A 25,544-nucleotide genomic window follows, 5' to 3' on the forward strand; every position below is an offset into this window, starting at 1 on the left:
TCAGTAATCCCCCACCTAGAAATTTATCTCAGTAAATAAGCTGTACAAATATTTATAGGTAAGGATGTAGACCACAATACATTTAATAATAACACAAAGTTATAGGTAGCAACTAAGAAAACATGCTCTAAAGAGTGTCTGGGCTCAATTCCTAACTCTGTAGTCACTAGCTCCCTGGCTTTGGGGAAGTTTATCTCCCTGAGCTTTAGTTTCTACTTTTGTAAAATGGAATTTTATGTTAAGCACTTCACAGAGTGTCTGATCCATAGTGTGTGCTTGACAAATATTAGCTGATTTATTTTTATTTTCTGTACTATCATTATTACTTACTAACCTAAAAGTACAACAAAGTGTAATGATTACAGTATATATGATCATCTATTTAATGGAATCATGCTTTTGAAGACTAGTTGTATATAGAAATGGTAACAATCAACTAGGTGATAAATGTACAGTACAAAATTACAGGAATTATCTTAAATTTTTATTATATAGTGCATGGATATATATGTGTGTATAACTATTTGTACAAAGAAAAAACATCAAAACGTCAGTACTAGATAGTTCTTAGGATTATAAGTGACTTTTTTGTGTATTTTCCAAGTTTTCTATAGTGGATATGTCTTACTTAAATCATAAGAAATACATTTTAACAAAATAGGATTTTAAAGCAGTTTTCACAATAGATTGCTTTAATCCGGCTGTACACACACACACACACACACACACACACACACACACACACACACACAATAGATGATGGGAGTGGTTTTGAAAGTTGCAGCCATGGATGCTAGTGAGTTTTTGACTGTCCATGTCTATTTCTATTTCCTAATAGCAACCTCAATTGCATTGAGGAAAAGTATATTGTCCTCATTGAGCATAGACTGGCAGGACTGTATTTCAGTCCCCTCCCTCTCCAAGCCAAAGAAGAGTTATTATCCAAGCCAGGCTACTTGGATTCTGCTTTAATAGAATTAGAATCTTGAGTAGAGCAGCAAATAGATTGAAGTTATTTGGAATTCATTTATCCTAACATGGCTTCTTTGATCACTCTGTACCTAACAAAACTTGTACCTATAGTTCTGCTTTCCTCTTCCACTATGATGGCTTGGTTCTTGCTAGTTTCTAAGCTTGGTTCTCTAGCCTTCCTGTGATTCTGCGGCTTCCCACTATTGGCCCAATAACTTTTCTTTTGTTTAAGCTAGTCAGAGTTGTCTTTTGTTGATCATTAGAACCCAATACATACTGAACATTGTTGAAATTTATCCTTGTCTAATTTTTTAAAACTGAATACATAAATATTTCCTACCTTCTGTGGGCATGGACCATTCAACATCTCAGCAAAGGTGATGGCTAAAAAAGGTAGTGATATTTTTGCCACCCATGCATCCCTTGTAACAGAAAATGCTTCAAAAGACTTTGTTATAAATTGACAAAATAAAATATTTATTAAAAGCACAGAATCTAGGGCTTGACCACCTGGGTTTAAGACCTTGGGAATGCTACTGTAAAATGGAGATAATAATAGTCCTTGCTTATAGAGTTGATGTAAAGATTAATAAAGTTAATATATGTAAAGCACTTAGGATAGAACTCAGTATGTACAAAGTTCTACATATGTCAGGTACGTTATTGTCTATACCTTGTAGATGATGACAAATTGATTGTTGGCAACTATTTAAAATTCAACTGATTTATTTTTCATATAGTTAACTTAAGCATTATATGAGTATTTGTGGAAAACAAATCCACAGAACTTTCTGAGTGCTTTTGGATACATGTTCACTGAAAATGCTACAGAGACAAGGTGAATTCTGTAAAAATGCACCAAAATTATTATCAAATAGGACTTTTGTACATGAAAGTCAAGATCATTCTCCATGGTAGATGGTTATAATAATTTTCTAAACATATCCTCCTTTTAATCGATGGAATTGCATGGAGTATATATAAGATGAATAATACTCAAAATGGGAACTTTTGAAAATGGATTTCAACTTTAGTTCATAAATGAATGTAAATGAAAATCTAAGTAAGTATAATTTTGGATGACTATTGGATGATCCTGGGAAATTTGATCTTGAGATTACCTACACAATGAAAAAAATAAGAGAAAGTTTGGTGTACAGAATTACCATCTGATTTATCAATAACTGTTATGTTGGGTTGTGGGGACAAAAATTGAGTGTGACAAAGTTCTGGATTACAGAAAATTCAAACATGATTGCCAGGCACATGATAGGCATTACTGAATTAAATTATGCTATTTAAGTGAATATATGAAGCTAGTGAAAATATTTCTATGGATCAAAGTTTTAAGTTTGTTACTATCAGCCTATGCCATCTAGAATAAAGTCTATCTATAGAGTACTATATAGTCAATTTACACATTTAGATCTGTTTTCTTCCTGGTTAATCCTCAGTAATGTTGGCAGAGCATTAGGAGCCCAACTACTTCCAGTGACTGGAGTCTAGGAATTATATTTAATCTCTAGGCCTGGCACTTGGTGAACCCGAAATGAGTCCACTGAACTGCAGCCTGCCCCCAATCCATATGAGTGTTTGGCTGGTCCATCAGTCTACATTAGAAAATTTTCACCTTGACCTCTGATTCTACTTCATTTCCCCCAAGAAAAGTGACTTTTTCCAAACTTTAGCATGCTTCGCTGATGGTTTACAGACACTGCATCATGTTTCCTGTACCCCTGCTCTTCAGTGGCATCTCTTCCAAACTAGATGAAGCATGTGGAATCAAGATGATATACTGTGTCAGGCGAAGGGTACTGCTTGCTCACCGACATTCTGGCTGCTTTGGCTGCTATGGGTTACCGGTTTGGCCCCTAGAGAGCTTTCTCTAATCCCACACTAGATCCATGCCCAAATTCAGAGTGAATTTGGTTTAAGGAACAGTCTCATAGACAGATTCCTAACATCTGCAGTTTCTTTTCCTGGTTTAGTAAGATTTCTTTTCTTTTTCTTTTCTTTTTTTCACCAGACTGTCTCTTTGAGCATAATATAATAAGCTTTAATTATTCATAGGTCTACTTACTGGAGCTTTTTTACTTAACTTTTACTGAAACAATGATAATTGATGTTAAGAATTATGCCTCTGAAATAAAATATTCCATTTTCCAACAAAGATTATAAACTTGCCTGTATATTCCATTTTGAATACAACTTTCCAAAAATTATTATATATGATGGAACTAATTTAAAAGTCAAGACTTCTGTGTTTGGGTTCAGCTGAGAATAAAAAAACACAACTTCAAGTGGGTCACTGAAATTTTCTGAACCTCATTTTCTTTATTTTTTAAGTGAAGTGGTTGTCTTTAACTTTTACCAAGATTCCTTTTGGGTCTAAAAGATAATGTTATGTCTATATCTGTATCTATCTATGTCTCTCTTTATATATAAGAGATATAACCTCATTTTTTGCTACTCTTTTTTTTTGGAGAACTATGTTTATCAAAATTTAATTCTTTGTCTACTAGTAGCTCTGTGATTTTGTACATCTGGGTTTACTTTAGCTCAGACTACAATCTAAATATCTTAATTTATTTCAAAGTATAAATATGTAAAGTAAGTACTAATAACAAAAAGAGAATTATAGAAATTATTTCTCAAATTTTGATTAAAATTTGGTCTTTTGTTATTTTGGGGGATGTTGTCAAGAATCTTACATAAGATTAAATGTATTGTGGTTCTTTTAGTAATAAATGAACAAGTAGAAGGGTATCATGATCTAGGGGATAATGGTGTGGCATGGAATCCCACTAGTAAATGTGGATGAAGAAAAATGACGAAGTGAAATTTATTCTGAACTCTAGGATAACTTGAGGCTTTTAAATTAATTTTTAAAATAAATTAATAGAATAAATGAATAATGTTATGAGACAATGCCAGAGAAGAATTTTTTAAGGCACATTTTCTGCACCAAGGATTAAAAATAGTAATCTTATGTAAGATAGTACAGCAATGCTACTTTTAGAAATGATAGATGGACAATCTTTTTCGTTTTCTCTTTATAAAAATAATTGTTTATTCAGTCTTCCCATATGGCCATTGATACTGCTTTGCCATGGTAGAAATAATCTTAGTCATGTAATAGCAATTTTTCCATCTTTCATGGAAACATCATCAAGAGGCATAGGACTGGGGGAGGGAGTAGTTGAGGGAGTAGTAAGACGTTTTTAGGTTATGTGCATATGTGGCAGGATATTTTGACATAGTAATTAGGGTAAGGCTTATCAAAACATAAAATCACTAATAGAACTTTCCTTTGGTCACCCCATCCCTTACTTTCACTTTCTCACTAATTTCTACCCCCTCAACTGTTCCATCCCACAACCTATCTTCCTCCAGGGTTGTGGGTCATTGATAAGATGAGAATCGATGATCATATATGAATATTTGTTTTGTAGTCTGCTTAGTAAATGAAAAAGCTAGAATTTATTTTTTAGATTCCCTCAAAATGACCCTAGCATAAAAACAGCATGTGTCTCACAGTTGGTGATAAATAATAGATGCTCAATAAATGATTTTGGAAGGTAGGAAGAATAATGATGTGTCCCACTCAGTAGATTAAATTCAACAAATACTTACTGAAAACCTCTTAAGCATTAGGTATTCTCCTGGGCATTGCAGATACAAAGTTGAAAAATATGTCATACCAAACCTCCAGTAGCTTAGTAAGAGGTGCTGACAATTAGTTATTTATTAATACTAATGAGACAAGTGCTGTAATAGTTGTACAATTAAAGTGGGACTACTTTTGCTAGGTTTTGAAGGAGGAGTGAAGTTTATGGACACAGGGAAATAGAACACTTTTTAAGCATGACTTTAGTAATAGCAAAGGCCCAGAGGTGTGAAAATGCAAGTTAGTCCAAGGAATAACAACCAGTTCTGTGTGGACAAAGTAGAAGTTGCTGAGGAGGAAAAGAGTAGGAGGAAATAAAAGAAGGAAGGTAGGTTGTAGCACATGCTTTTCACTGGCAAATTAAAATAAGTTTATTAATTGAGTTATTTGTGGGAAGCACTTTGGAGGCACATGATACTATCCCTAAGAGCTTATAGGCTAGTAGAAAGACAAGACAAAAGCACATAAAAACTGAGCAACAGTAAATCGTGGCAGAAACTACATTGTCTACATTACATATTTATTTCTCTGGGAGCCTAGTTCAATGCAAAGCTTTATTCTTTTGTTGAGAATAAAATTAATGATTTATAACATCTGTACAGTATCTCTGATTTTTATAAGAATTTAATCTCTTAAATTGCATTATAGGACACCAGAGCAACTAGTTAAATAGTTAATGTTCACTCAAAGAAGTTATTGGTCATCAAACAGACAAAAAACCCTCATTTCCCGATTGAATTCAGTCATTTTTCAAATACTAAATGTAGATTAAATCAATTTTATGTTTAAGATTTTGAATTTTTCAAGAAAAATTTCTCTAACTTGTTTCAAAAATCCTATTACAGCATATGTTTTAAGATTTTTTTCAAAAATAAATCAATTTTTTTTACCTTTCTAACACAATGTAAAACAAAACATATATCTTCTGAGTGTCCTTCAACATGCAATGAAATACAATGGAATTTCAGGGTTTTATGCCTAATAGGTTAGTTGAAAATTATTATTGTCTTTGCATAAGTCATATTCATATATGTTCCATTTGTTATAATATACTTCTGTCAAACAAGTTATTTTTTATCAATATTTTTATTTATTTATTAATTGATAAATTCAATCAAGGAAAATGATTCAGCATCTAGTATGCACTGTGAAGGCAGTAGTAGGTATATAAAGATGGATAATACATAATTCTGGCTCAAGAAATTTGTGGCCCAGGGGATAGGGAGATGGGAGAAAAGGGTAGATCCCAGAGCAGATTATGATGATGCAATAGGGTTAGGCAAGTGAAAGCAATATTATAGCTTGTGCATATTTGCTCTTGATGGCCAACTCAAACATAATAGTACATAGATAGTATTTATTGCATGTATGAATTAATAAACAAGAAATTTTTAATGGACAAGAAGTCAAATAGAAAAGTTCTAATAGATTTCATTTGCAGGACTGAATAAGAAACCTACTTAATATAAATTTCATAGATAGATGCAATGTCAGATACTCAGATTATTTTATTAATATTTGGAGATACATCTTTGAAACTGAAAAAAAACCTCTCAAAATCTGAAAGTATATGTTCAAGCCCCAAAGGCTGGGATGCAGCATTTAGCTATTCTTAATTACCCCACTTCTTCATACTTTGTTGAAATTGTGATTTTACAAAGCGGGCACCACCTCTTAGCACCTTCTTCATAGCTTGAATAAGGTGGCTTGGTAAGCACATATATGAATACCATCAGATAACATGTGATTTGTAGTTTCATTTTTGGCAAGAGACACACTTTTCACAGACTGAAAGGCCATAGAGTTGCAAGTCAACTTCAGTCTTAGAACTCTGTTAAGAAAAAAATTAGAGAGCAAAAATAGCTTTGCTCATTTGTCTTTTGCTTTTTAGCTGGATAATTTGATTAACAGCTTAAAAGACAGTATAGTTGTACTATTTTACTATGTATAATAAACAACTATCTAATATACTTTGATTTCTTCTTTCGCATGCATAACAGAACAATGTTTGTGACATCAACTGCTACTTTCTAACACCAATTGAAACTTTGATAGAGCAAAAATATGTTAGGGAGATCACAATTCAAGTGTATAAATTTGCATAAGAAAATCTTACAATAAACTAAATAAACTAGTGAGTACTAGAACGTGGATTTCTAAGGAAAGTTTGATCCCTGAAAAGGCCAAAAAAGCCTGCAACTTTGAATTCCTTTCACAATACATGCCATTTTTATTATATGGAAAGGCTTCTGCTAACTGGGAGAAAAAAATGTAGTATATTGGGTATATGTAGGAAAATAAAAGTCACACAAACATATACATACACACACATTACTGTCAATAGAAAAGGAAAGAATAGAATAAAATGTTAATTATCAGAAATTCCTGCCCCAAATAAAATTCTTAATACTTGCCTTTAGAAAGATAGATTTCTTTAAAATTAGATTTGTTTGATTATATGAACTGAAGAGTAAAATATGGCATTCCCTCATAACAACATATGGAAAAGACCAAACAAAGAAAAAAATTTAGAGTGTGTAGGTAACATTGATGTAATGAGAACCTGAGATGGAAACTTACTCAGTTAATAGTTACATACAGCTAACAAATATTAATAGATTATGCACAAGTGCAAACCAGCACCTGCATGTAACTACAAAGAAATTTCTTCTTAAATATACATACATACATAAATGAAAATATTAATTTTTGAATAAAATAATCTTGATGAATATGAACTATATGCATAATAACTTATAATATATAACTTAAAATATTATATATATAACTTAATATATTTTATTTTTAATTTTAAAATAATTCCATAGATAAATCTCAAAGGACAAATGTACTTCTTTGATTGCCTTAAAAATTGTATGTTTTTGTTTTTTTCTAAAATTAAAAGTGAATCATTGGTCATCTTTTCTAATATTGTTTCACAATATGATGAGTGTCAGCTGATCAGCAGATTCATATTTCTTGCTGCTCAAATAATCCAAAACTCTGATAGATGCTATTTTTGTACTTGATATTTTCTTTCTTTTAAAAATATGAAGCAAATACTACATTTGAAACCACAAAGATATCTAAAACTCTTATTCTCTGTGCTACTTAAATACAACTCAACAAAGTAGGAAATGTGCTATGTCAAAATAATTCACTTTAAAAAAAACTGAATTGTAGCACAGTGCTCAAATGTGGTACCTTTGCATCCTTAAGTCTCAAGTGGCATCATGTTTTCATTTATTGAATACCCCTGATATTCAAGTCACCTAGCTATAAATTGGCTTCCCTCCCAGACTAATAACATGGAGACTTTTTTAAAAACAATTGTAATATTAAAATTCAGACAAGTGGCCCAAAAATGGCCCTAGAGGGTAGCCCTGCAATTTCCTGAATCTCACTTTCCTTATTCCCCCATTTGTTAAGTTTCACAACATCAATTTTTATACTGTTGCTGTTTTATCCTGGCCAAATGGTTGTTGAATTTTAATGAACTGTCTCTCTTTGACAAATGAGTTATTGTTTGATATATTACATTAGGGATATAGAGAATAAACTACTTATGGATACTAGATATTTGGATAAAATACATTTGCATAATACAACTAGACTATTAGTGTAATGAGTTCTATTAGTTGCAAAAATATACAATACACAGCAGATTTTGAAACATACTGAAAAATGATGGACATATACATAATGTAAATCCAGCACCACAAATGAAATGGCAAGGATTTTCACATTATATAATTTAAGTCTTTTTCCTTTGTTATAATGCTAGGGAATAGTTCACTTTCACAAATTAGATTTGAAAGATGGGGGGACTTTCTCTGATTACTAACAATTACTCATATTGGGTGGTAGTTAAATTTATTATTAAGGAAATGAAATGGATATTGATGAATAATTAAGACATTGGAAACACTGAAGCTATGCTCCCCTTTTCCCATAATTCTTCCATTCCACTGGGGAAAAGTGGTAATTTTTTTCTCTCATCTGAGGGTATAGGACTTGGGCTTAGAGTATGTTCTGTATGTTCCAGAGCACTTTATTCTAAAATAATTTACCTAGGCATTGTTACAGTAAAGGAAAACATTTAAAACAAACTCCCACATGCTCAGAATAGTCCAAAGGTTCAAATATCCACACTTTAAAAATATTATTATATGTTAATTATGTGCATGAGGATGAGTCACTTCAAGATGCTGAAGTGCCTTTCTAATCATTGTGAAAAGAGAGAATTATCTTTGGTATGACTTTAATGTTAAGTGTACATATATTATTTTGCTCTAGCTATAGTAAAAACTTACATACTCTAAATATAATAATTTTCTCCTAACCAAAATATTTAATTACCATTGGTATAAGATAGTAATTAAGAGTCCTACTGGCTCTTTAAAGTGAACTTGAGTCCATTCTCTATTCTGCCACTAACCACCTTTGTAAGCATGGGCAAGAAGCCAAGATTCTATAAGTTTCAGTTTTCTCGTCTGGAAAATAAGACATTGAAATCTATATCTTTCTAGTGTTATTTTGAGGATAAATGATATGATGAAGATATGATCTCTGGAACAGAGAGTGAGTTTATAATTAGTATTAGTCATTACTTAGGAGTGAGGTGGCAGTTTAGTAGGGTGGATAAGAGCTTGGGCTTTGGGAGCAGAAAAACTTGGGTTTCAATCCTGGTCTTGCCACTTCCCTGCTGTTATGTATAATCTTTGAGATTCTTTCTAAGATTTCTGAGTTTCTTCTACTGTAGGAGAGAGCTTGCAATAGTTTCTATTCAATAGGATTGTTGTGAAGATTAAACAAGATGACATGCGTGAAGTACTTATTATAGTGGCTGGAATATAGCAACTGTTCAGTGAACAAGTAGCTCATGTTTTTGTTGTCATTTTTATCATTTTACTATTATTGACTATTATTTTATACCTTTTTACTTATTTAAACATTGTAGGTGAGCAGATATTTATTTTACAAAAATTCAAATACATTACATTTTATAAATATATAAAATCCAAAACTAAAAGACAGAAAAATAATCTGAAAGAACTTTAGAAAAGCACAAAGTACTATATATACATATGGTGATATTATCATGAATATTATTTTTATTATTAAAATCAGTCAGTCAGTAGCTGTAGTTCTGCCTTCAAAACTTTATGCTCTTTGCTAAACATCACTGAGCTATTAACATTATAGAACTCAAATAGCTATTTTTTAAAATTATTGTACAAGTCTTAATTTTACTATTGGGTAAGCACTAGAATATATTCATTCAATAAATATGTAATGAATACCTACTATGTGCTAAAAGCTGTACCTGATGTGGAGGAGACAAATCTATAAAACATAATCCCTGGTGACTAGGATCCTACCCTTCCAGCAAATCCACAATATTATTTTTACCAATGAGAAAAACATGATATAGGTTAAAGATAGGGAGGGATAATCCCAGGAATCCATTAAATCAAGGTGGGACTAGGAATAGTTAATGCCATTTCTGACTTTTTCACTTAGAGATCACACTCTAAACTCTCCAGGCTTTTTTGAGACTCTGCTGGATTTGGTTTGCTCCTACATGGTTGTCAATTTCCTAAGAATCTCTGTGCTTAAAAATCCCCAAATTTTCTGATTTGAGTCGGAAATATGTCTCTAAACTAGTTCTTCTTCTCTTTGGCTCACACTCTGGTTGGTAGATGAGAATAAAATAATCAACCATTAACCATGCTGCAGGAAGAGTGTTTAAGCAAGCTATATCACAAAAGAACTGACCTGATTTGAGATACTGAGGATGGCTACTTACACACTTACTCTCCACTGAGTACTTTCTCTATAGTCTTCTTTCATCCTCCACCATGATCTGTTTGTACATAGTTTCCTTTACTAGTTCAATGATTCCTGTGAGAGTAGAAGCCATTTGTCTTTGTGTCATTCCTCCCCAAGACACTTAGCATGGTGCTTCATTCATTGTAGGCATTCATCATTTTCATAAACATAATTAATAAGAAAATTAACAATTTACAAACTTCTGGTTATATGGATTACTGTGGGTTGTCAATATCCTTCTCCTCACATCTCACCTTTGCATTTTCTATATCTAAATACAATAGCATTTCAGTCTCAGTTAGAATCCAGGTTATCTACACAGCAGAAGCATTACCTTGCTAAAGTCTGAAAGCATTTTTGCTTTATGCTAGGCACTGGCTAAGTGTTTTATATGCCAGGGTCAGAATAGTGTTAAGATATAAACATGCTTGGCTTCTTTCATTCTCTACCTGGGGAGGGATGTGGAGGTGTTATTCAGATTATAGCTCAGTAATTCAGAGACAAATGCAGTATTATTCCTTTTGCAAATGAGGAAAGTAAAGCTCAAAGAGGTTAATGTATCTTGTCTAATGTTACACAACTCCTAACACAGGAGCCAGGATACAAATCTAAGGCTTCTGTAAACTATTTTGGTGCTCTGTATCTGTGTGTTCTGCATCTGCAAGCTCTACCAATCAAGGACTAAAAATATTAACAAAAAAGACAATAAAAAGTAACAATACAACAATAAAAATAATACAAATAAAACCAATATAGTATAACAACTATTTATATAGTGTTTATGTTGTGTTAGGTATTATAAATAATACCTAATAAGTAATCTAGAGATGATATAAAGTATACAGGAGAATATGTGTAGGTTACATGCAAATACTAAGCCATTTACGTAATGGACTTGAGCATTTGGGAATTTTGTTAGCCACTGGGGGTCCTAGAAACCAATCCCATACAGATGCAGAAGGATAACTGTACTTTGCAATTACTGATGTGTAACCACTATATGCATATCTTATCTTCCAGTAGTGAGCATATTCTTTGAGGTCAGGTTCATGCATGATTTATCTCAATATCCCTCAAAACACTTAAAACATGTTCTTACAGTAAGAGCTCAATAAATCTCTTTGGAATGACATGTATAATTTAATCATCAATAGTCAAAGACCTGCTACAGGTCTTACTGATCCCTGAGCTACAGGAAGTGAAAAAGATAAAGATGGCAGCCAAACGTGGTACTTCTCAAAATATACATGAAAACAGTCCTGTCTGACTTAGGGTAAAAGATTATGCTCTTAGAAGCAACACTATCTGACAAATATAAATCAGACTTTGACTTATTAGAGATGCCAACTCAGATATGCTAGTTTGCATGGTAGGTCTGAAGGCAAAAGAATTAGGAAAACTATTGCAATTTGTTCCGATTAGTCTTTGGTGACATTTTCATACTTGTGTACTGTTAGCCATCTACCACAAGAAAGTAAGGGGAACTCTATTCCACTCTCCTAAGGTCTTGAAAACATTAAAGGAAAATAGTAAAAGATTCAATGAGAGCAAAACCAAATTTAAAACTAAAAGCAATGGGACTGTACTGAATGGCAGGTATGGGATAGGGAGAATAAGATGATCATGATTTTGTTTTAGGGAAGTTATTTGAAATACACAGATTTCTCAAATACAAGGTACAGATGCACACATCAAGTAGATATTGCAGAATGCTTTATTGTTCATAGTCAGTTGGGTCCTTTTTAATAGATATTTTTTCTTTCTGAATATCAACTGTGTTAATTTTATTAAAATAGTTTATTTCTTAACTTATTATTTATTTTACTTTCTCAACAAACATTTATTGAATGCTTACCATGTTCTAGGTTTACTTTAGGAACTGGAAATATAGTGGGGATGAAAGTCCCTGTTCTCAAGGAGGTCACAAACTAGCATGTGAAGACTTAGAATTAAAACAATAAAACATAATGGTGAAAATGTAGTATAAAACATAAACATATAAAATATATGAACTACATTGAACATCAGCATTTCGACAGGTTTTTTTGGTTAATTTCTATTCTAGGCTACCTTTACCAACATTTTTTAAAAAGTAAACTACATTCATGTCACACTATTTTTCCTTCTGACCTTTCAATAATTATATTAAGTGCCATTAAAACTTGATACTTTTTCATGTGTCTGATCTTTATATTGTTTTGTCAATTAGACACTGTGCTCCACTCAGATTTGACCATCTATTCATTCAATAAAATTTTATTGAATGCATACTATGATTAACTATGTTAAGATATATGGATGATAATATATAATTTCTGCCTTCAAGAAGCTTATAATCTAAAGCTGCACACTGTCCAATACAGTAGCCACTAGCCATATGTGTTTATTTAAATTGGAATTTAAATCTATTAGAATTAAATAAAATAAAAAAACTCAGTTCTTTTCTAACATTGTCCACATTTCAAGTGCTCAGCAGTTACATTTAGTTAGAGGCTCTTGTTTTGGACAGTGCAGGTATATTATATTTCCATCATCGCAGAAAGTTCTGTTGGACAGTGCTGGTTTAGAATGTGTGTAGAAGTGCTAGTGAAATTGGTAGGGTAAGATTATATACAATTATAGTATGTAGCCATAGTGTATGGAGAGAATTGTTAATAGATATAGAGTGTGACGGAAAATTGGGAATTGGAAAAAGCTTCACAGAGACAGTTACATTTGAGTCTTAAAGGATGGAATCAAGCAAGTTCAAGGAAGCCAAAACCAGCACATGTTCAGGGAGCTGTATAGTAAGGCCTCTGAATACAGTTGTGTATGTTACAGTTCTAAAAGGTCCCATTCATATTTTAGCTGTGTCACAAAAGAGTCTGGCTGTGTACTATTCTTGTTCTTGTACTTGTACTTGTACTATTCTTGTTCTGGATCTGTGGTCATGCTTTTTCCTGAATGTGAAGAGTGTTACATCCCCTCACATCTCTTCACAGTGGATTGCACTCCATGTCTAGTTCTTCCAGAAGTTTTTTTGACTTTTCCATCCATAGCCCATAAGACCATGTCTGAATTGTAGAATTTTTGTACTCTGAATTCCTATAGCAATTTCATTCTGAACTCCATGTTATAGCTTACAAACTGACTTCCACAGTTTCTCACTGATCCTGCTGTTAGTATTGTCTCCTGGCTACACTTTAATGCGTAGGAAGATAGGCAGAGTCCATGCCCTCTCCTTCTTCTATTTCCCTCATAGCAGTACTGAGCACATAGGCAGATGCTCTAGAAAATCTGGCAAATTGATTGATATGGTAGCAAATTACAGTATAACTCACTTTTATTCAACTTCAATACATATTGAACTTACAACCTGGCAGGCACTCTAACATAATGAGGATAAAAAGATGAACACAAAGGATAATATATAAAAGTATTATTATAATTATGGGGAAATTAAATTACATATATTTAATTGCTATAGAAGAATGATTTGAAGTAATCCTGAAATTAATCCTTATGTAATGTGACATTCTTCTTTACAATATGAATAATTGTCCATTGATATTTTTGTATCCATTAATATTTGGTTTAGTGTTTTTTGTTTGGGGTGAGATACATTAACTAATGTTTAATCATTTCACTCATTGCCAAGTTCCTTTTATATTAATGATATGAGATTTCTGAGTAACCTGTATAAATGACAAGTAGTCTTTTAAACTTTTTGTCTATTTGACTGCATATCATTTTGTCTAGTATCTTTGACTTGTATTTTTCTACTGAGCAATAGTTTAAAGACAATTCTAAAGATACTTTTATCTTTTACCAATATGACCATTTATGTGGCTTTCTTATGAGTTACTATGGGGCATGATTTATTTTTATTCAGGATCTTCTTTGAATTGTTCCCTGACATCCAGGGTTGAACTTCACTTTCAACTGAAAAACAGTAATTCACATGTGTTGTCTACAAGCACAGCCATGCCATCTGTAAACAGGGGAACATTGACTGCTCTCGCCATGAGACCTCCTTTCATTTCAGTTCATTCCAATATCTGAGACACAACTTCCAGTCCCTAGGCAAATAATGACTTCAAAAGAAGTATTCATATACTTTCTTGTCTTTTCTGCTGCTTTCTGAAAATGAGCTAAATTTGGTAGGATTGTTTTAGTTTAAATTATGAATGGTGTGTTTGTGTGTGTGCACATGTGCATGCTCAGAGAAAACTTAACATGTAAGCTGTAAGTATCTATTTTCCTCATGGCAATGTTTCTTAGTATTTTCTTCCTCTATCTTCTCTTTTTTCTTCCCCTTTCACACTAACATTTACTTCTGCAGTCTATTGAAATCTAATCATGATATGCATTGGTTTTGTTTATTAGGGTCGTCATAAATTTTTTTTGTAAGTAGAGTTGCTTGAGTAAATAGCTAGTTAGCATTTGCTTATTCATTCTTTTAACTAACAGTTAGTGAAGCCCCTTCTGTATTTTGAACATACCCTTAGGCGTAGAAGATGCAAAGAAAGATGAGGCTCATGTCCTTGCAAAGTAAGGGCTCATGTGAGAGTGGTGAATTCAGTGGAAACAAATAGAAGAATTCAGTAATGTTTCACGTGCTATGGAACTAAGAAAGGCACTAGAATACCTAACTCTGCCTGGCAGGTCAAGGTAGGCATAGTGGAGTAGGGGAATTTTGCGTTTCCACTGAATAATGAATGGGTGCACTTTGCCTAGCAGACAATGGAGAAGGGACAATCGAGGCAAAAGCAACAGCCTGTCAAAAGGAGAGGTAAAAAAGAGTGTGGTGAAGCTGGACAAATGCGGGTTGCATGTGGTGGAAAGTGAGCCTGGAGGGCCTGGCAGGGCCAGTTTGGGAAGGACCTTCCAGTCTGGAATTCAAACAGCAGGTGACAGAAAGAAATTAAAGTATTTTAAGACTAAAACAAACGAAAAATAAAACCAAACAAAAAGACTAACCATGGCCAAGTCAGATTTGTATTTTAGAAAGACCTTTCTGAATGCACTTTAGAGGATGTCTAGGAAGAGGACTGGGGGGCAGAGGTGGGGAGGAGGAGGAGGAGGAGAAGGGGAGAAAGAGAGAGAGAGAGAGAGAGAGAGAGAGAGAGAGAGAGAGAGAGAGAGAGCAAGCAGGTGAGTTGTGCCAGGAAGACTAAAGAAGGCTTTGGATAAGAGGTGAGAACTGAGTCTTAAAAACTGAGTAGGAATAGGATATGGGCTTGTACCTTCTCAGTGTACATTCTTGTCTCAACATGGAGAGGTGTTCATAGTATCATTTACTACCTCCATGAAGGCTGCCTGCCCTTAGAATCTTCACTAGGAGGTACACTATAGGCACTTAATGGATTTTAATATCTTTCTACTCAAAGGATAGCCCACAGATCAGTGGTACCTGCATTTCCTGGGAATTTATTAGAAATGAAAAATCTCAGGGCTCACCACAAAACCTACTGAATCTATATTTTAGTGAAATCTTCATATGAGTTGTATGCATGATGTGCTTTGAGAAACACTGTTTCACAGTTTTCCATGGCCACATCATAGTGTCCTGGGGATAAAGTGGAATTTTCTATGCTCTGCTTCTCCCAACTCCCCCATAGCACATAATAAGTTTGGAACATACTGTAGGTGGGCAGCAGGTACTTGCTAGTTGATTTATTTTCAAAATAAAGAGTGTTACTTTAAGCGATTCAATCATTTCAATTTAATAGACATTTATTGGAACTGGGAGAACAGTTAAGAGGTTATTGCAGTGTTGTCCAAGTGAAAAATGAAGTCTTACATTACAGCAATGATAGTGGAGATGAAATAGAAGTGAAAATGGAAAAGAAATATTTAGAAAAAAAGATTCTATAAGCTTTGGTAATTAGGGATATGAAAAGGGAAGGTCAGAGACAAGTCCAGGTGTATGGGTAAGGTAAACACAAATCTCCTGATGATTTTACTGGCCAATGGAAGATTGGATGATAGTCCAAGTTTATGCAGAGATATCATGCTACATCTTTATATCTTTATTTTTCTCATTCAAAAAACATTAATTGAGTCAGTCCCTTCTATAATTCAGGCTCTATTCCAGGTGTTCTGATATTATTGTCTTTGCCCTCAGGAGAGTATAGTCTAAAGGAAGACATAGACAGATAAACTGTTTACTGAAATAGTGTGAAGTAAGTGCTGTGATAAAGGTAACAGCAGTGGGCTGTGTACCCCTCAGGAGGAGTACTTAATCTAGATTTGGGATGGGTGGCATCAGACAATGCTTCCGAGAAAAAGTAGCTCCCACAATGAGTCCTCAAAGCTGAACAAACGGCCAGGTAGATGTAGGTACGTTCTGTGGATAAAAGTGCAAGCTGGAGGTGGACTTCTGGGCATAAGAGACATTATGGGAGTGTGAACGTATATGGTTTATTTGGTGAATTTATGTTGTTCCATGTGGCAGCAGTATGCAGTAGCAGAAAGAGGTTTGCTATATTGAAAAAATGCTGATACGTAATATTATAAATTGTCACTGATCTGGCTATTGCAGATCAAGGTACACAGTAATTTCTTCCAACTCACGTCTCCAACATGATGAACATGGCACGGTAGTGTTACCCTTGCTCTTTGTCTGCAATGATGTAAATCAAATTTAAATCTGACTTCTCCTCACTCCAATCACTGTAAGACTCCTAATCATATTTTAAAACCCGCTTAGATACTTCTCCTTTTTTTTCCCCAAAGAAGGAAATCTACATCTCTCTCTCTTTTCTGTAGATTTACACTGTTTTGGTACCTCATTATTCATGGGTTGTCCTTTCCTTTTTTAAAGTCTAAGTCTTCTACTTGATTATGATCTCTGGGAAGTTAAAAATTTTATCTCATTTTTCTTTGTAAACATCTTAGTTGATCATGCTTGGCACAGAATGGCATATAAGAATATATTTATAATCTTTGATGAATAAACTGAATTCTTATTTTTTGAACAAGGTAGATAATTATTGGTGACAGTGAGAATTATCTTTCAAAGCATGAGCACAAAAGTGAGTTTTTCCCCAAATTTGCTTAATATATATCAATCATTAATAATTCACAACTAACTTTAAGGGGGAAAAGACTAGCAACCTTTGCCCCCCTCATTAAAGCCATTATTACCCTGTAAAATATTTCTGAACTCCACATTTGCTTTAGCTATAATTACATGACATTTCTCTATAAACAGCTCAAAAATAAAATCGCATTTGCTTATTCGCTTTGTTAACTAAATGCAATCATACAGCTAGCTCAGTCTCACACTAAAATTGGACAACACATTGTAGCCTATAGGAAATAGACAGAAAGTGATGAAGTTACAACCTTCCTTAAATTACTGATGATTTCTTTTTATAAGGAAACCATTGCCCAAGATATCTGTGTCCTTGATATTTTACTCTCATCTCACTAATGTATGCTAAAAGGCATTTTCACTTTTGCATTGTGTTTAATTTTTCTTTCATCTGTAACTCTACTGTGACTCTTAGCCTCCTTACCAAATTGAAAGAAGGGGCTGTGTTCTTTTTATAAAGAAATGACAGCAGGGGGCATAAATAGTGCTTGACAGCTCTTTTATTTGATTAAAGAAAAATAGATGGTTTCACAGAATCAACTTGGGATCATATTGCTATAGTTTTGTCACCGTCTTGCAAAAGACAACCCTCCCAATCCAAGGCACCATCGATTAACTACGAGCACAGATCAAAACCTGTCACTATGTGCGTTCAATGGGGAGAAGTCACAAGAGGATGGCCTTGTGGACTTTGTTTCTTAGAGACGGATTTTAAATTAAAAGTCTATTCTTAAACTATCAAGAACTTTATGAGAAAGCTGAGACCACATGTGGGTATCAGTCTTGAGATAATAAGCCCAAGAAATATTCAATTTCTCTAGAGTTCAAAAATACCCATTTGTCTAAAGCAGTGCATACTACTCTGGTTCTGCAACAGACTGCACATTGTCATTCTTCATGGTTAACATGATATTCTTTATTTTTTATTTTTCCTTATTATGGGTGCATAATAGTGATATATCTTTATGGGCTACATGATAGTCTTTAAAAATATACAAAATAAAAGTTGTAGCTAAAAACTACATTTATACCATCTTAAACTTTCTTCTTGTCAATATCTAACACACAATATTAAGGCAGTGCCATCTCAGTTGGGGAGACTTAAAAAATCTGGTTAATATTTGACCTTAGCTATGTATATATCAGAAACTGAAGACTGATGGTTTTCATTATTCTATTGTAACACTACAATATATTTTCTCTCTTGCTGCACCCATCACTTTCTCAAACACACATATTCAATTTTACCTAGTCACTCTTTTTTGCAACTTCTTATGTTTCTAAATATTCCTGCAGGTATACATGGACCTGGAAATTTCACTTTTTCTATATATTCAAGTCAACAAGGTAACCTGCTATGTAGCTAAGAACTCAATTTAATCTTATCTAGGCTTTAACTTAATAGTTTAAAATAGCATTCTATTGTGAGGCAAACAATTCATTTTAAAATAAATATGGCATTTCTTATGTAATAATCTTGGCCCAGCAATTGTTGGATATTTGAGGAATCTAATGAAAATCTTCGATTTATCACTATGATTATCATAATCCCCAGTGGTAATAATAACTTACTGACAAAAAATAATCTGAAAAAAAGATGATGTGACAGTTAAAGTGAGTTGAATCACAAATTCTTTATACTCTTCCCAGAGCTACCACAGAATAATTTCATAACCTTGGAAAAGTCACTGACCTCTGTATGCTTCTGTTCTCATCTCTTTAAAGTGAAGATAATATCTTCACCTTATTATCTACTTCAGTGATGAAGACGTAAAGACTAATAACCATAAAAAGCACATCAGGCTTTCTGGAAGGCAGGCTTAGTACAAATATAAAGTATTTATGAAACAGTGCACAGTACGAGTTTGTAAATATAAAGACAAAGCTTTTATAATGTGTCTTGGAAAAGGAAAATACACAGGGCAAATAAATCATACTTTGATATTTGTTTTTCTGAAGTACTACTGTGACTACCATATCCCCTGTACTGTTAGTCCAAAGAAAGACCCGAGGAAATTTTTATGTCCTTGCACTTAGCATTCAGCTATGGCTTCCCTTTGCTAGGCAGTGAAATACTCATCTTCTACTTTAAGCACCGGTTTACTGCTCCTAATGGGAGATTTGCATTTGTTCTAAGATTACAAATAACAATTATGCCAAAGCAATTACTCTTAACCTCAATTTGTAGCTCTTGCTTGCAGCAGGGCACTTTCATCTGTTCCATTTATTTTCATTCTCATTTTGGCCTGGAGGTATTTCTAAATAAATCAATCACAGTAGATGTTGGAGCAGGTCTATTGAATAACACCTAGGCTGACTATACACACTGTGTGGGGAACAGAGAAAATTATAACTATAATTCAAATAAAAACAGAAGGGATACTTCTGGGGTCAGTTATCCAAATAAATCAAGGGAAATAGCTTTTGTCCTAGATTAGCTAGTTTGCTCTCCTTTCCACTTATTCCTATAAGTACACAGGTAGCTTTCAATGTAGCAAATATAAAACAAAGAATGCACTACCTACTTTATAAATAATTTGTGAGTACTCCCAGAGTATGTATGAATTGCGTTTATCAACAACCATAATTAATGGAAATCACTAATTGTAACTATTAAAGTTTATTAACTATGAAATGTCCAATTTCCTTAAGTACTAAGTTTGACAGTTGATATCTCTGATGTTTCACTTTGACACTTCTTGTTTTATTTTTATTGTGAAGGTACATCCTCAGTCTTTCAAACGCACATTGTGGCTTGTGATTATCTTTTAAAAAAATTTTAGAGTAATTTTTGTGAAACCATGGATAAGTTAAAAACTCATGTTATTTTCAAATATGAGTTTTGTCGTGGAATGAAGTGTTTGGGAAGGATGTACCTAATGAACGCACAGTACAGTGATGGTTTGAGAAGTTCTATTCTGGTGATTTCAATCTTGAAAATGAGCCATGTGGGGGCATGAGACCAAAGTGGATAATGATGAGCTGAAAGCTGCAGTAGAAGTGAATCCATCTCAACCTACACGTGAATTAGCAGCAAGGTTTGATGTTACCAGTTCAACAATATTGGACCATTTGAAACAAATCGGCAGTGCAAAGAAGCTGAATAGATCGGTTCTTCATGAATTAAATGAGCATCAGGAGAGAAATTGTCTGGAAGTTTGCCTTTCTTTGCTGTCTCAACATAAAGATGGAACAATTTCTACAACAGCATTGTTACATGTGATGAAAAATGGATTCTTTTGGCAATCACAAGCATTTAGGACAATGGTTGGATAAAGATGAAGTGCTGAACACAGTACACCACCAAATATTCATTAAAAAAAAACAAAACCAAAAAACTAATGCTGTGTGTTTGGTGGTCCAGCACTGCTGGTCCATTACAGCTTCAAGAAACCTGGTCAGTTGATTACAGCAGATATCTACTGCAACAAGATGAAATGATGAGGATGCTTGCAATTAAGCAGCCAAGATTGGTCAACAGAGACAGGCCAATCCTCTAGCAAGACAACGCTCGATCACATGTCACACAAACAACACTGCTCAAATAACAGAGGCTGGACTTAGAAGCTCTCTGTCATCCACCATATTCACTAGACCTTGCCCAGAACTTACTGCCACTTCTAGGCTTTGGACAACTTCTTGCAAGGAAAAATATTAAATTCTCAACAAGCTGTGGAAAAGACCTTTCATGATTTCATTGCCACTCCCTCTCCAGGCTTTTTGTCGCTAGTATAAACAAGCTACCTTTAAGATGGCAAAACTGTGTTGATAGTTTAAGAGCATAATTTGATTAATTGTGCTGCTTCCTGTTTGAGATATAAAAAACTACATTTTTGATTTGAAATTGAACATTTCATATTTAATGACCTGAGGATGTCTATACAGGCAAAAACTAAGAAATAGTCTCCAACTTTTGAGTGTAGTGCATAGATAGGAGCACAGTTAAATAATACTAGTGTGCTTTCTCTTTCATTTCATTTCATTTTATTTTTTAACTAAATTATCAGTATTTGTTTTTTATCTTTTTTTTTTCAGAGTATTAGTGGGGTGCAAATGCTTCGGTTACATAAATTGCCTTTGTACCACTCAATAAGCATGCCCATCCCCCAGACAGCACATACTACATCCATTTGGTATGGATTTATTTACCTGTCCTCTCCTCCCACCTCTTACCTGGCCGACACCCCATGAATGTTACTTCCCATGTGTGCACATTAGTGTTGATCAATTAGTACCAATTTAATGGTGAGTACATGTGGCGTTTGTTTTTCCATTCTTGGGATACTTCACTTAGAAGAATGGAATCCAGCTCCATCTAGGATAAATGGTGCTGGGAAAATTGTATAGCCACATGTAGAAGACTGAAACACGACTCGCACCTCTCATCTCTCACAAAAATCAACTCATGATATTTTCTCTTTTAAATCAACTCTTTTTTCTACAATAGCCTCATTTAAAATTAAATGTTTAACTTGTCAGGTTATAAAAATGTCTAGCTCTAGACCTAAAAAAAAACTTTTTGAGTTATACAATTTAGGACTGCTCGGTTATGATTATGCATGATTAACTTTGAAAGTTATCAAAACTAAGGCAATTCTCAATTTGTTCCTTTCAGTTGAGGGAAGTCATATACATTTCTAAGAACTCTTTTTTTTTTGTCTATATGTAATGTATATAAATTATGACTGAACATGAATCCAAATGATATTAACTGTGTAAATGTGTGTATGTGTGGTTGCATGCACATGCTTACGTTTAAAGGTATACACTTTTGATTTTTAGGTCCAATTAAAATGATGTTACTGGCCTCTGTTTTGTTCCCTTTGGATAGCAGTCCGTATTGCAAAGTTATTATTCACTGTTCTTTCACTGTTCTCCACTTGAACAAACAGAACAATTTACAATCCTTCTCCAAAACAAACAAAAAAACCAAAAAAAACAAAAACAAAAACAAAAACAAAAAACAAAAAGAAGGTAGTGTGCTAAGCTATAATGGCTCTTTCTTTCCCAGGGAAGCAGTCTGCTCAGTAGAGAAAGGGAATCTCACATTTCATGGCCTAAAGAAAAGCTATTCACTGTAAATGTGAAGTTTAGTTGTTCCAACAAACAGCATGGGTGGAAATTTTTTAAATGTTACCGGTGGTTTATTTTATGTATATCTGCTCACAACTAGAGTTAACCAAAGACAGTAAAGATTTAAACACTGTCTGAAAATTTTTATTGTAAAATTTTTAAATGTTGGCATAGGTAACAGAATTAGGGAGATTCTTATTTGACCACTTCTTAGATTTTATTTAAATATATTTAATTAAGTATTCTTAAGTTAAAGTGTTAAGAATATTTTACTATAAAATATATATGTGTATATATTACATATAATGTATATAAAATTTAGGGTCCAATTTCCCAACATGACTTGTAAACCACATACATATTCAACAAACCTGATTTCAAAGCCAGAAACCTGACCTGAAACAGAACTCATGGATGTATATGTCTTGAGCTGTTTGTGTATGTGTGCGAAGATTTAACATGGAAAACATATGCTCAATGTGGTGAATGCAAAGGACAAATATAATGTTTGCACTGTAGGTGGGGAAAAAGAAATATCCTGCAGACATTCTCGGTGGAAATCATGCCAGTAGTGAGCATGCCAGAGCTATTAAGAAAGCATTGTGATATCTCTAGCATGAAGCTATGTAGGATTGGTGTAGCTCTTGACTATAAGCACGATCATGTTACTTTGGGCAAATCTTTTAACCTCCTCCAAATCTCATTCTCCTCATTCTGAAAATGGTGAAAAAGATTTGTAGTACCTCACAAACCTTTAAAAATCATTAAATATTTTGATACTTTATAAATGCTAAAGACTTCTGCGTGTGTGAGGTGGAGAGGATTAATACACGCCATAGGGTTCTGGGAGTAGAATTTGGGTGATGGATTTACGTACATGGATTTAGTGGCGAGGATTTATCCTCGCCACTAAAGTAAGGGGTGAATATTTTAAAGGTCAGGAAACCTTCATAAGAGATATTTGGCATGATGGAAAAACCTTGGGAAAAACTCGTGGCATTCAAAGATTCAAAGATCTGAGTTTAAATCCTACTTAATTATTATATTAGAATTTAGATCTTAGCAAGTAAATAGGGAAATGATAATGCTGATGATTTTTTTTTCTTTTTTTTTTTTAGATGTTTATGTTTCATCAACCTTATTTCCATTTTGTTTAAGAGTTTGTGGAAGAAGAGCTTAAGGCCACTCAGTGGTTGTTCCTACCCATTCAGTGGCCTGAGCAGTGGGAGCTGCAAACCAGTCTCCAGAGGCAGGCTGGGTGCTCCAGTCTTCAGTGTGGAACTGTTGAATGGGCACAGAGGGCACCTGCACACCTTCTGACCAGTCTGCAACCTTGAGTTGAGTAGCAGTAAACTCAGGAGCTGGAGCAGTCCATTCACCCTGAAATTCCTCCTTGGTCACAGCTTTCTCAGCATCAGCCTGCTCTTCCTTTTCAATCTCTTCAGGATCTCTGTAGAAATAGAGATCAGGCATGACCTCCCACGGGTATTCACACGAGATGGTGCCATGCATGCAGAGAACTTCCTGGGCCAGCATCCACCCTGTCAGACCCACTGAGTGAGCTCCCGTGTTGTTGCATGGGATGGCAATGTTCAATGCAGAGGAGAATCTGTGTTACACAGAGCAGTGGTGGGCAGCTTAAGATAAGACATCTCTGTGAGAGGCTGGTGGTCAGCTCTGGGATCGGTAACCATCATAAGATGTGGCTCTCAGAATGCTTCCTGGATCTGTTAGTGAAGCTGCCAGAATGAAGTGGCCAGAAAGAAGAGTGGCTCCAGTGGCAGCAGCAAACTTCAGCACAGCTGCCTGGCCAGTATTCCTGGAGTATAGGACACTGACATCAGCAGGGTTTTCAATGGCAACAATGGCATGAGCACCAACAGAAGCTTCTCCCAGGTCCTCTTCAGGTTTATGATATAGATGTCATCACTTTTCCTTTTGTAAATATAAGGTAGACTCCCATTTGGAAGGCAAGGTTGGTGTCACCTGCGTAGCACTATTCTTTCATCAAACTATGTGGGTTCCTGCTGCAAAGAATTTGATGACATCCTCCTCCTTCATTTGCAGAACATCGATGGTGCTCTGGACGTTGTACAAATTTCCCTTTAAGTTACAATGGGAATCCAGAACAACACAATATGGAGCCCTCTCTGGGTAGTGTGGAAAAGAGAAACGATTATTGCATTAACGAGAATGACGAAAAATCTGGCAGAGAAAGAAAAATTGGGGGGAAGAATAAAAGGATTGAGTGATTGTCACCCAAGCTGGTGACCCTGATATGTGGAACAAATGAGCTTTTCAAGGTCACAAAATTTGAGGTGAAAGGTGAGAAACTGGTGACAAGGAGAACGTTCTGGGACTATTATAGAAGAAATCAATTGATGTGAGTAAATGTTTCACAGTTTGAGCGTAAAATACCTGAAAATTCAAAATTCTGAAGTATGATATGATATGATTTGTAGTTTTGGTATTATGACTGCTCTATAAAAATGCTTATGAACTCATTTTATCCAATTTTATTAGCAGCCTCACAAGGAAATTACAAATTTTAATATTAAAGTTTTAACTTTAAAGGTCTCTTTAAAACATTGAGTTATTAGAAAAGGGTAGAAAGTAGTTTACAAGCTCATATTCTAGATCATGTTTCTCTTTGCTAATATTATAAAGTGTGCCACTACTTATTTTAACAAGCAAATCCTCCCATTGGAAAATTATGCAGAAGGGGCATTTACAGGATAATAGAAATAACAGGCTTTGTCTTAAAATTCCTTTTATTCATGATGCTATTTAATTTAGGAATAAAGAAGAGCAATGTGGATAAATTAAAATAAACATTGTCTTTCAAAGGCCATGTTTTCCACACAGCTCTCTAATGACTACCAATTAGGCACCTGATTTTAAATTATTTTGGTTAGAGTTGTA

At 34.2% G+C, this 25,544-nt stretch overlaps 1 protein-coding gene and 1 pseudogene across 4 annotated transcripts in view; both read right to left on the reverse strand.

Annotated features, from left to right (window-relative positions):
* Positions 1-25,544, reverse strand: part of NLGN1 (neuroligin 1) — an 837,921-nt gene that overhangs the window by 71,837 nt on the left and 740,540 nt on the right. The window lies entirely within an intron of this gene.
* On the reverse strand, positions 7,469-24,545 carry LOC142874346 (small ribosomal subunit protein uS2-like; annotated as a pseudogene).

The sequence above is a fragment of the Microcebus murinus genome, chromosome 1 (genome assembly GCF_040939455.1).
Source record: "Microcebus murinus isolate Inina chromosome 1, M.murinus_Inina_mat1.0, whole genome shotgun sequence".
Taxonomy (NCBI): domain Eukaryota; kingdom Metazoa; phylum Chordata; class Mammalia; order Primates; family Cheirogaleidae; genus Microcebus; species Microcebus murinus.